Here is a 12,344-nt window from a genome sequence, read left to right as displayed (position 1 = left end):
GTTGGAAGGTGATTGGCGTAGCCAGGTGGGTGAGAAGGGTAAAGGGCTGGAGGGGAAGGAATCTTATAGGGGAGGAGAGTGGACCATGGGGGAAAGAGAAAGAGGGGGGAACCCAGGAGGAGGTGATAGGCAGATGAGAAGAGGTAAAAGGCCAGAGTAGGGGATAAAAGAAGAGGGGAAAAACCGGAAGGAGAAATCGATATTCATGACATCAGGTTGAAGGTACCCAGATGGAACATAAGGTGTTGTTCCTCCACCCTGAGGGCAGCCACATCTTGGCACAAGAGGGGGCCGTGGACCGACACGTCGGAACGGGAGTGGGAACCGGAATTTAGAGGCTTGGCTATCAGGAAGCCCCGCTTCTGGCGGATGGAGCGGAGGTGCTCGGCGAAGAGGTCCCCCCAATTTACGACAGGTCTCACCGATGGGGAGGGGGCCGTATTGACAGCAAAGCTTCAGGGTAACATTAATTATCAGGGTACCTACGTGTCACCGCGCACAACCCCGAGATTCTTCCTCTGCGGGCACACTTAGCAAATCTGTAGAACAGCGACTGTAAACACCGGACGCAGTAGATGACCCCGACAGATTCGCAGGTGAAGCAGTTCCGGGCGACAGTGACAGAAAGAGTGCACAAAGAATGCTTACAGCGGCCGTGCAGGCAGCCAATAATTAGAGGCTGATTATTTCTGGATAAAATTTTTATGAAAGGAATTTGAATATCATAAATAATTAGCTTCATTCCCTGCACGGCTTAATTATCCAATCTGATTGCTAATTGTATTCCTGCATTGGCTCGGCATTAACTAGATTCCTTCAGTGACCGTTCAATCAGTAGCCCATTCACAGATTAATTAGTTTAGTACCAAATGCCCATTATTGACTGTCAAGGAGGACAAGAGAGCTGGCTGTGGAATTGTTGGTCCAACAAACAACTTGCTGGAGGAACTCCGATGAGCAGCCTTTGTGGGAGGAAAGGACCTGACGATGTTTCAGGTGATGGAGAGAGAGAGAGAGCCCGACTGAGACACCAACGAGCTGGGTTATGGGCTGTCGTTTTTCTTTCTTATCCAATCTTTTTATTAATATCAAGATAGTGGATATAACATAATGTGGCTACACAATTATTGGGATTACATTGTTAATGGATAACATATATAATTATATATTCAGTTAATACAAAGGTAACTAACCTCCCAAAAATGTTTGACTATAAATGTAGAATAGTACAAAAAGGATTAACATATCCAAAAAGAAAAAAAAAAGAAAATATGCCTCCCCCCCAAAATAAACTAATATAAACAATATTAACCCAAAAAAACCTAGGAAAAGAACTTTTCAAAAGCAAACACGAGGAAATCTGCAGATGCTGGAAATTCAAACAACACACACAAAGTGCTGGTGGAACGCAGCAGGTCAGGCAGCATCTACAGGGAGGAGCACTGTCGACGTTTCGGGCCAAGACCCTTCGTCAGGACGAACTGAAAGGAGAGATAGTAAGAGATTTGAAAGTAGTGGGGGGAGGGGAAAACGCGAAATGATAGGAGAAGACCGGAGGGGGTGTGGGGTGAAGCTGAGAGCTGGAAAGGTGATTGGCAAAAGGGATACAGAGCTGGAGAAGGGAAAGGATCATTGGACGGGAGGCCTAGGGTACAGAGCTGGAGAAGGGAAAGGATCATTGGACGGGAGGCCTAGGGTACAGAGCTGGAGAAGGGAAAGGATCATTGGACGGGAGGCCTAGGGTACAGAGCTGGAGAAGGGAAAGGATCATTGGACGGGAGGCCTAGGGTACAGAGCTGGAGAAGGGAAAGGATCATTGGACGGGAGGCCTAGGGTACAGAGCTGGAGAAGGGAAAGGATCATTGGACGGGAGGCCTAGGGTACAGAGCTGGAGAAGGGAAAGGATCATTGGACGGGAGGCCTAGGGTACAGAGCTGGAGAAGGGAAAGGATCATTGGACGGGAGGCCTAGGGTACAGAGCTGGAGAAGGGAAAGGATCATTGGACGGGAGGCCTAGGGTACAGAGCTGGAGAAGGGAAAGGATCATTGGACGGGAGGCCTAGGGTACAGAGCTGGAGAAGGGAAAGGATCATTGGACGGGAGGCCTAGGGTACAGAGCTGGAGAAGGGAAAGGATCATTGGACGGGAGGCCTAGGGTACAGAGCTGGAGAAGGGAAAGGATCATTGGATGGAAAAGAACATGGGCTGTTTATAACATCAAAAAAAAAAAGAAAGGACCATTAGTGTCATCAACTCCGAACCTCCCTGCATATATTAACACAAGAGAATAGGTTTGGAAAAAGGTCAAATCACATCATATGAAAGTGTTGAATAAAAAGCCTCCAAGTCTTTTCAAATTTAATGGATGGATCAAATATAACACTTCTGATTTTTTTCTAAGATTAAACATAACGTAGTTTGAGAGAACCAATGAAATGTGGTGGGAGGATTCATCTCTTTCCAATTCAGCAAAATCGATTTTTTAGCCATTAGCGTAAGAAATGCAATCATCCGACGCGCTGAAGAGGTTAAGTGGTGTGGTTCTATCATTGGTAAAGGGCTGTAGTTTTGATAGACTCTAGATCGGGGTCTCTTTCTTGGGGTTGGGGTCAGTGCTGTTACTGACGCAGGTGGGGGCAGGGGGTGGTCAATGAAGGGAGGGGGAGGAAGGCTTCAAGGGCTTCAATGATTCCATCATTCCTTCTCTGGGTTTCCTGTTTTGTGGATGTCTGTGAAGAGTAGGGATTTCAGGTTGTATACTGTACACATTCTCTGATATTAAACTGAACCATTTGAGCTTTTGATAGGCCCAACTTGTCTACCCGGCCAAATTACCCACCCGAGCTTGTCCCATTTGCCTGCAGAGACTAGATTTAATTTGAATTGAGTTGAATTGAATTGAATTTCAGTTTATTGTCATTTAGAAACCACAACTGCAATGCAGTTAAAAAATGAAACAACGTTCCTCCAGAATGATATCACAAAAGCACACGACAAAACAGACGACACCAGAAAATCCACATAACGTTTGGCAATCCCCACATCCAGAGTCCGGAGAGGCTGCTGCGTATTAATATCGCGCTACCGTCTTAGCGCGTTCCCCGGAAAGGAGCTCCAAATCCACCAGACAAAACAAGACTACCCAGACACACCAAGTCAGGAGACCAACTCTACCACCCAACAAACAAAAAACTAAAGCTACAAGACCTACACAAAACCATATAGTTACATATAGTTATAGTTAACATATAGTTACAACAGTGCAAACAATAGCATAATTGATAAAAAAAAACAGACCATGGACACAGTAAAAATAGTCCAAAGATGTTAAAAGACTATAAGTTTGAAAGATACCACCACACAGTTTCCACAAGTCTTCAGGGTCCCGACAGACTTGTCATCCCACGCTGGCGGCAGAAGGGAATACCCCCGCTATGGACTTCCACGGCGCCGCCCGACTCAGCCTCGCAGACGCAGCACACAGTGAAAGCACCCCGACTGCAGCAGACTCCGAGTCCGTCGAACCTCCGAGCCTCCGACCATCCCCTCCGGCACAGCCTCTCCGAGCACCATCCTCTGCTGAGCGCACCACGACGCCCCCGCCAACAGCCACCGGCAACACGACCCCGAGGACTCGGGGCCTGTCCTTCTCAGCAGAGACCCGGACCTCAAAACAGCAGCAGCAACGGAGAAGGGCTTCCTGGAGAGTTCCAGATGTTCCTCCGTGCTCCCGCGTCCGTTTTTCATCAGATTAGGATTGTGCACGTCACCTCGCTTGACAAATAACAGATATCAGCTCCTGAGGCCGCTGCAAACTGCGTCGCGCCGCCATCTTGGACGCTGCCAATGTCCTCAGAATGCAGGAGGAATCTGCAGCATCCGGAAGAAACACACGCAGTCACGGGATGAGCGTGCAAATTCCTTACAGGCAGCGGCGGGAATTGAACCCTCATCGTCGGCAAGGCGATGGCACTAACCGCTACGCTACCGAACCACCCCATTTGGCATTTGGCCCAAATAAAAAGTTGTATCTATCTCGCCAACTGACTTAACGGACCCCCACCACCAAGTGTTCCCACGGGTGAGGCCTCACTTGTGAGCAGTTTTGGGCCCCTTATCAAAGACAGGATGTGCCGACATCGGAGAGGTTCAGAAGGAGGTTCATGAAAATGATTCCGGGATGGAAAGGCTTATCATATGAGCGCTTGATGGCTCCGGGCCTCGACTCGCTGGACTTCAGAACAACGAGGGATGAGCTCATTGAAAGCTAACGAATGTTGAAAGTCCTTGATAGAGTGTAGGTGGAGGGGGTGTTTCCTGTGGTGGGAGAGTCTAAGACCAGAAGACACAGCCTCAAAATAGAGGGATGTCCTTTAACAACGGAGACGAGGAGGGATTTGTTCAGCCAGAGAGTGGTGAATCTGTGGAATTCATTGCCACAGACAACTGTGAAAACTTAGTCTTTATGTATGTTTAAGGCAGAGGTTGATTGATTTTTGATTGGGCAGGGGATGGAGGGATACGGGGAGAAGGCTGGAGATTGGCCTGAAAGGAAAATGGATCAGCCATGATGAAATAGATAGATAGATAGATAGATAGATACTTTATTCATCCCCATGGGGAAATTCAACATTTTTTCCTGGTGGAAAAATGGTGGAGCAGACCCGATGGGCCAAATGGCCTAATTCTGCTCCTATATCTTATGGTCTTGTGGTCTTTCGTTCTGCTTTGGGAATTTGTAGACGAGGAGTGGGGATTATTCTCCAAGACCAAGGAGATGGTGGTGGACTTTAGGAGATCTAGGCCTCATATGGAGCCAGTGATCATTAATGGAGAATGTGTGGAGCAGGTTAAGACCTACAAGTATCTGGGAGTACAGCTAGACGAGAAGCTAGACTGGACTGCCAACACAGATGCCTTGTGCAGGAAGGCACAGAGTCGACTGTACTTCCTTAGAAGGTTGGCGTCATTCAACGTCTGTAGTGAGATGCTGAAGATGTTCTATAGGTCAGTTGTGGAGAGCGCCCTCTTCTTTGTGGTGGCGTGTTGGGGAGGAAGCATTAAGAAGAGGGACGCCTCACGTCTTAATAAGCTGGTAAGGAAGGCGGGCTCTGTCGTGGGCAAAGTACTGGAGAGTTTAACATCGGTAGCTGAGCGAAGGGCGCTGAGTAGGCTACGGTCAATTATGGAAAACTCTGAACATCCTCTACGTAGCACCATCCAGAGACAGAGAAGCAGCTTCAGCGACAGGTTACTGTCGATGCAATGCTCCTCAGACAGGATGAAGAGGTCAATACTCCCCAATGCCATTAGGCTTTACAATTCTACCGCCAGGACTTAAGAACTTTTTAAAAGCTATTATTAATGCTTTTTGAGATAGTGATTTGAAAATATGATGCATATCATATTTTTTACTGAGTTAAGTATTGTATGTAATTAGTTTTGCTACAACAAGTGTATGGGACATTGGAAAAAATGTTGAATTTCCCCATGGGGATGAATAAAGTATCTATCTATCTATCTATCTATTCTTTTTATGGTGTACGTGCCATTTTTTTCCTTGCACAATTGCATACATAACGAGCTTTGGCAGCATGCTTGGCAACAGGGTGCAGCACTGTTCCATCCGAAGCTGGCCTTATGTGACGTGCCATTTCCCCCCGAAGCTTTTGTCAGCTGCCAAGTGCTGGGTACCGTTCCTCTCGAGTCGTCGAGGGGTGCCAACATCAAGTGGAGAAGTGTCAGCTCTACTCCCAGCTGAAACTGGCTAATTAATCTTGCCCTGAAGGAAGGATCTTGAATCTTCTGGCCTGTTTGGATCAGCCGCGTCGCCGAATTTACTGGAATCCATTAGCGAGGGAAGCCTTTACGTGTCAAAGATTAGACACCACTCTATTTTCATCTGACTTTTTTTTTTAATGCATTTAAGAGACCAGAATCAGGTTTATTATCACCAGCGTATGCTGCGAAACTTGTTAACTTAGCAGCAGCAGTACAATGAAATACACGGTGAATGTCACCCTCAGGTTCGGCGGGCGGCGGGAGTCTGGGGAAGACAGTCTCTGGCCCTAAAACGTGTGAAATCTGAGGTGCAAAACCTCTTGCTTGTGTGGATGCTGTGTGATCTGTTCCCCCGTTACAAATCAGTACCACAAAATGACAGTGTGCCATATGCAATTAAATGATTTAGCTTTATAATTCTTAATTTGACTAGAGGGTTAGTAAAGAAACAGATTAAGAAAAGGGCCTGCTTTAATGAAACCGTCTAATGTGCAGTAGTCGGAGCTGACGGTTTCCCTTCCGCTGGTCCCCCTCCGTCGATTTCCCCCGGGCTTCGACTCCCGGCCCCAGTCCAAGTCCACTCCTTCCTGCTGTCCACAACCTCCCCTTTCTCGCTTCTCACTTCATCTCTCGCCGAACAAAAGACCCAGGTCACCTCGCTCTCAGGCACACCGCAAGAAAAAACACCCGCTTCGTTGGCCGGCACACATCCCAAAGCCCCCGTTCTCTCTGGCCGTAACCCGAACACTGTTGTTACCGAACAACCATTACATTGGCAGTGCTTCTACAGAAAGACCGTCACACCAGCAGTGAAACCATCCCCAGGGTGTTACATAAATAAAGAAAAAAAAATCAATTACAGTCAGTATATATATGTATATTAAATAGATTAAAAATAGTGGAAAACAGAAATAACATATTTTTAAAAAGCAGTGAGGTAGCGTTCATGGGTTCAATGTCCATTCAGAAATCGGACGGCAGAGGGGAAGAAGCTGTTCCTGAATCGCTGAGTGTGTGTCTTCAGACTCCTGTACCCCCTCCCTGATGGCAGAGGGGAAGAAGCTGTTCCTGAATCGTTGAGTGTGTGCCTTCAGGCTCCTGAACCTCCTCCCTGATGACAGTGGGGAAGAAGCTGTTCCTGAATCGTTGAGTGTGTGCCTTCAGGCTCCTGTACCTCCTCCCTGATGGCAGAGGGGAAGAAGCTGTTCCTGAATCGCTGAGAGTGTGCCTTCAGGCTCCTGTACCTCCTCCCTGATGGCAGAGGGGAAGAAGCTGTTCCTGAATCGTTGAGTGTGTGTCTTCAGGCTCCTGTACCTCCTCCCTGATGGCAGAGGGGAAGAAGCTGTTCCTGAATCGTTGAGTGTGTGCCTTCAGGCTCCTGTACCTCCTCCCTGATGGCAGAGGGGAAGAAGCTGTTCCTGAATCGTTGAGTGTGTGCCTTCAGGCTCCTGTACCTCCTCCCTGATGGCAGAGGGGAAGAAGCTGTTCCTGAATCGCTGAGTGTGTGTCTTCAGGCTCCTGTACCTCCTCCCTGATGGCAGAGGGGAAGAAGCTGTTCCTGAATCGTTGAGTGTGTGCCTTCAGGCTCCTGTACCTCCTCCCTGATGGCAGAGGGGAAGAAGCTGTTCCTGAATCGCTGAGTGTGTGTCTTCAGGCTCCTGTACCCCCTCCCTGATGGCAGAGGGGAAGAAGCTGTTCCTGAATCGTTGAGTGTGTGTCTTCAGGCTCCTGTACCTCCTCCCTGATGGCAGAGGGGAAGAAGCTGTTCCTGAATCGCTGAGTGTGTGCCTTCAGGCTCCTGTACCTCCTCCCTGATGGCAGAGGGGAAGAAGCTGTTCCTGAAACGTTGAGTGTGTGTCTTCAGGCTCCTGTACCTCCTCCCTGATGGCAGAGGGGAAGAAGCTGTTCCTGAATCGTTGAGTGTGTGTCTTCAGGCTCCTGTACCTCCTCCCTGATGGTAGCAATGAGAAGAGGGCATGTTCCGGGTGATTGGGGGTCCTTAATGATGGACGCCGCCTTTCTGAGGCATCACTCCTTGAAGATGCCCTGGATACGACGGAGGGCTGGTGCCCGTGATGGAGCTGACTAATTTTACAAATCTGTAGCTTCTTTCAGTCTTGTACAGCCAGTCAGAACGTTCTCCACGGTACATCTACGGAAGTTTTCGAGTGGTTTAAGAGGCAAACCAAATCTCTTCTAACTTCTAATTAAAATGTCCGCTGCCTCGCCTTCTGCATCGGCAGGTTGGGATCCTCAGCGGTCTCGATACAGCAGGGCAACACGGCCCTCCCCGCCCAACGAGCTCACGCCATCCAAGGACACCCACGTGACCAATTAACCTGCCACTGGTACGTCTTCGGAATGTGGGAGGAGGCCGGGGCGCCCGGAGAAAACTCAAGGGGCCACAGGGAGAAAATACAAAACTCCTTAAGGTAGTAGTGGGGATTGTACCTAGACCGCTATTACGCTAACTGTGCTTCTTCTAAATCGTGAATCTCACCATCTGTACTATCCTGCCCAATGGCCTCAGCCTCCCCCTCCTTTGACACCTTCTGCTGCCTCAGGAAAGGAGCCAATGGACCCCTTTTATGTTGGTCATTCGTGCTTCTGCCCTCTCTCATCAGGCAGAGGATACAACAGTTTGAGAACACGTACCACCAGGCTCAAGGACAGCTTTCGATCTTTTATTTGCTGATTCTTGAATGCGTCTACGAGAAGTGGGAAGAATCTGCATGAACCTACAGACAAAGGTAGTGGAAAAGGAAAGATCTGATGAAATGCCATCATGGGCTGAAGATATAGTTCGGACGCTGAATTCAATTCAAGACCAAAACAGGGCAATTAAAGATCGACTGGAAAAGAATAATAATGAAATGAAGTTATTCCTGGGAAAACTTAAAGATGTGGAAGCTCAGGCTACTAAACACAAAGAGGAATTGAAGTTAACTAAGCAAAAACTGTCTGAAACTACAACCCGTTTGGGAAAATATCAAAATAAGACCATCTTGTTGCTATCAGATTCTACAACAGGCTAAAAGATGCACTCTTGCGCTCCCAGTTGACCTCGTTGTGACCCTTGCATTTAGTTTAATCCCAACCTGAGCTATAGTTTCTCTGCAACCGTAACTCTGTATTCTGCTTCCCTTTTCAGGGAATCTCAGTGTACTTACACTCACTGACTGCTTTATTGGGTACCTCCTGTACCTAATAAAGTGGCCATTAGGTGTTTCTTCGTGTCCTCCTGCTGCTGTAGCGCGTCCACTTCAAGGTTTGATGCTTCGTGCGTTCGGAGATGCTCTTCTGCGCACCGCTTTGTAACGGTGGTTATTCGAGTTACTGTCGCCTTCCTGTCAGCTCGAACCAGTCTGGTCATTCTCCTCTTGGTAGAACTCGGTAGTGTGGAGGAGCAGAGGGATCTGGGGGTACACGTCCACAGATCCCTGAAAGTTGCCTCACAGGTAGATAGGGTAGTTAAGAAAGCTTATGGGGCGTTAGCTTTCATAAGTCGAGGGACAGAGTTTAAGAGTCGCGGGGTAATGATGCAGCTCTCAATGTCACCAAGACCAAGGAGATGGTGGTGGACTTTAGGAGATCTAGGCCTCATATGGAGCCAGTGATCATTAATGGAGAATGTGTGGAGCAGGTTAAGACCTACAAGTATCTGGGAGTACAGTTGGACGAGAAGCTAGACTGGACTGCCAACACAGATGCCTTGTGCAGGAAGGCACAGAGTCGACTGTACTTCCTTAGAAGGTTGGCGTCATTCAATGTCTGCAGTGAGATGCTGAAGATGTTCTATAGGTCAGTTGTTGAGAGCGCCCTCTTCTTTGTGGTGGCGTGTTGGGGAGGAAGCATTAAGAAGAAGGACGCCTCACGTCTTAATAAGCTGATAAGGAAGGCGGGCTCTGTCGTGGGCAAAGTACTGGAGAGTTTAACATCGGTAGCTGAGCGAAGGGCGCTGAGTAGGCTACGGTCAATTATGGAAAACCCTGAACATCCTCTACATAGCACCATCCAGAGACAGAGAAGCAGTTTCAGCGACAGGTTACTGTCGCTGCAGTGCTCCTCAGACAGGATGAAGAGGTCAATACTCCCCAATGCCATTAGGCTTTACAATTCAACTGCCAGGACTTAAGAACTTTTTTTAAAGCTATTATTAATGCTTTTTGAGTTAGTGATTTAGATGCATATCATATTATTACTGAGTTAAGTATTGTATGTAATGAGTTTTTGCTACAACAAGTGTATGGGACATTGGAAAAAATGTTGAATTTCCCCATGGGGATGAATAAAGTATCTATCTATCTATCTATCTATCTATAAAACTCTGGTTAGGCCACACTTGGGAGTATTGTGTCCAGCTCTGGTCGCCTCACTATAGGAAGGATGTGGAAGCATTGGAAAGGGCACAGAGGAGATTTACCAGGATGCTGCCTGGTTTAGAGAGTGCGGATTAAGATCAGAGATTAAGGGAGCTAGGGCTTTACTCTTTGGAGAGGAGGAGGATGAGAGGAGACATGATAGAGGTGTACAAGATATTAAGAGGAATAGATAGAGTGGATAGCCAGCGCCTCTTCCCCAGGGCACCACTGCTCAATACAAGAGGACATGGCTTTAAGGTAAGGGGAGGGAAGTTCAAGGGGGATATTAGAGGAAGGTTTTTCACTCAGAGAGTGGTTGGTTCGTGGAATGCACTGCCTGAGTCAGTGGTGGAGGCAGATACACTAGTGAAGTTTAAGAGACTACTAGACAGGTATATGGAGGAATTTAAGGTGGGGGGGTTATATGGGAGGCAGGGTTTGAGGGTCGGCACAACATTGTGGGCCAAAGGGCCTGTAATGTGCTGTACTATTCTATGTTCTACGTTCTCTGACCTCTCTCATTAACAGGGCATTTTCGCCCACAAAACTGCTGTCGCTAGATGCCTTTTTTCTGATCTTCACACCATTCTCTGCAAACTCGAGACAGTTGTGCGTGAAAATGCCAGGAATTTCAATAGTTTCTGAGATACTCAAACCACCCCATCTGGCACCAACCATCAAAGTCACTTTGACCACGTTTCTTCCCGCATTCTGATGTTTGGTCCAGACAACAACTGGACCTCTTGACCGTGTCTGCATGCTTTCGTGCACTGAGTTGCTGCCGCATGATTGGCTGATTAGGTAGTTGCATTAATGAGCAGGTGTAGCTAATCAAGCGGCCCCTGGATGATTGTAAGCAATGATATGCCTTGATGGCTCGCAAATAAAACCTTTGCACTGTATTCGGGGGCATGCAACAATGATGAACCCGTACCTCCACCATGAGAAAAGATGGGAATCTGTAATCAATGTACCACTTAGCCAAAGACCATAATTCATAGGGGCAGAAGTCGGCCACTTGGCCCATCGAGTAACTCTGCCATCCTATTCTGGCTAATTTATGATTCCCCTCAACCCCATTCTCCTGCCTGCCCCCGTAAACTTTGACACCCTTACTAATCAAGACCTATCGACCCCCCGCTTTAATATGCCCAATGACATGGCCTCCACTGCTATCCGCGATGATCCACCAACCTCTGGCGGAAGGAACTCTCTCTCATCTCTGTTGTAAAGTTACGGCCTACGGGTTTCGCCTATTTTCGCTCGGGTAAATAAAGGTTCACTTTGTTACTTGGATGAGCTTGCTTAGTGCCCCATCCTTGTTCAATTCAATTCAAGCCTAATTGTCATTCAGCCCGACATGAATAGCCACGAATGCAGCCAAATGGGACGGCGTTACACACGGCATGTACGAGAAGCGGTCACATGTAAGACATCAGTAAAATACTGCCACGCAGAAAAATGAGTCCATGAACGTGGCAGAACTTGTTCTTTTATAGACGAGCAAAAGAACAATTGCCCGGTCTGCAAGGGCTTCCTGGCAGCCAAACGCTGAATAAAGAAACGGGTGCCAAAGTTATGTGGAGAAGGGTGGGAAGAAGCTGATATGACAAGCGTAGATTGGATGGATTGAGGGGTTAGGTTCAACGTGCCATATCTTTAATTAGTGTTGCAGGAGAGGAAATGATTGAAATGGAAAAATGAAATATAATGCCTTGTAAGTGGTCTGACCTATTGACTAATTCAGGGCTCAGAACATGGTCCTCTGTCAGCTGTGCTACAAAGTGGAGGAGAAGGGTTCCTTAATGTTCAGAACTTTCTCCTCAGTGCCGCAGGAGCCCGAAAACAAAACATCAGAGAATATCTTAAACACGGGATGGACTGCAGATGCTGGAAATCCAGAGCAACACGCAGAGAAGGCTGGAGGAACTCAGCAGGTCAGGCTGCTATGATCCACTATGGAAATGAGCAGCCAACGTTTCGGACCGAGGCCCTTCCTCGGGACCGGGGGTGGGGGGGGGAGACACCAGAATAAAAAGGTGGGAGGGAGGGAGGGGGGAAGGAGGATGGCTGGAAGGTGGTAAGTGAAGCCAGGTGGGTGGGAGCGGTAAAGAGCTGGAGAAGAAGGGATCTGATAGGAGAGGAGAAAGAGGAGGAGGAGGAGACCCAGAGGGAGGTAATAAGCAAGAAGAGGGGAGGTGA

The sequence above is a fragment of the Hemitrygon akajei genome, chromosome 28 (assembly GCF_048418815.1).
Source record: "Hemitrygon akajei chromosome 28, sHemAka1.3, whole genome shotgun sequence".
In the NCBI taxonomy this organism is placed as follows: domain Eukaryota; kingdom Metazoa; phylum Chordata; class Chondrichthyes; order Myliobatiformes; family Dasyatidae; genus Hemitrygon; species Hemitrygon akajei.
The sequence above is the reverse complement of the archived record's forward strand: the minus strand, read 5'-3'. Positions refer to the sequence as shown.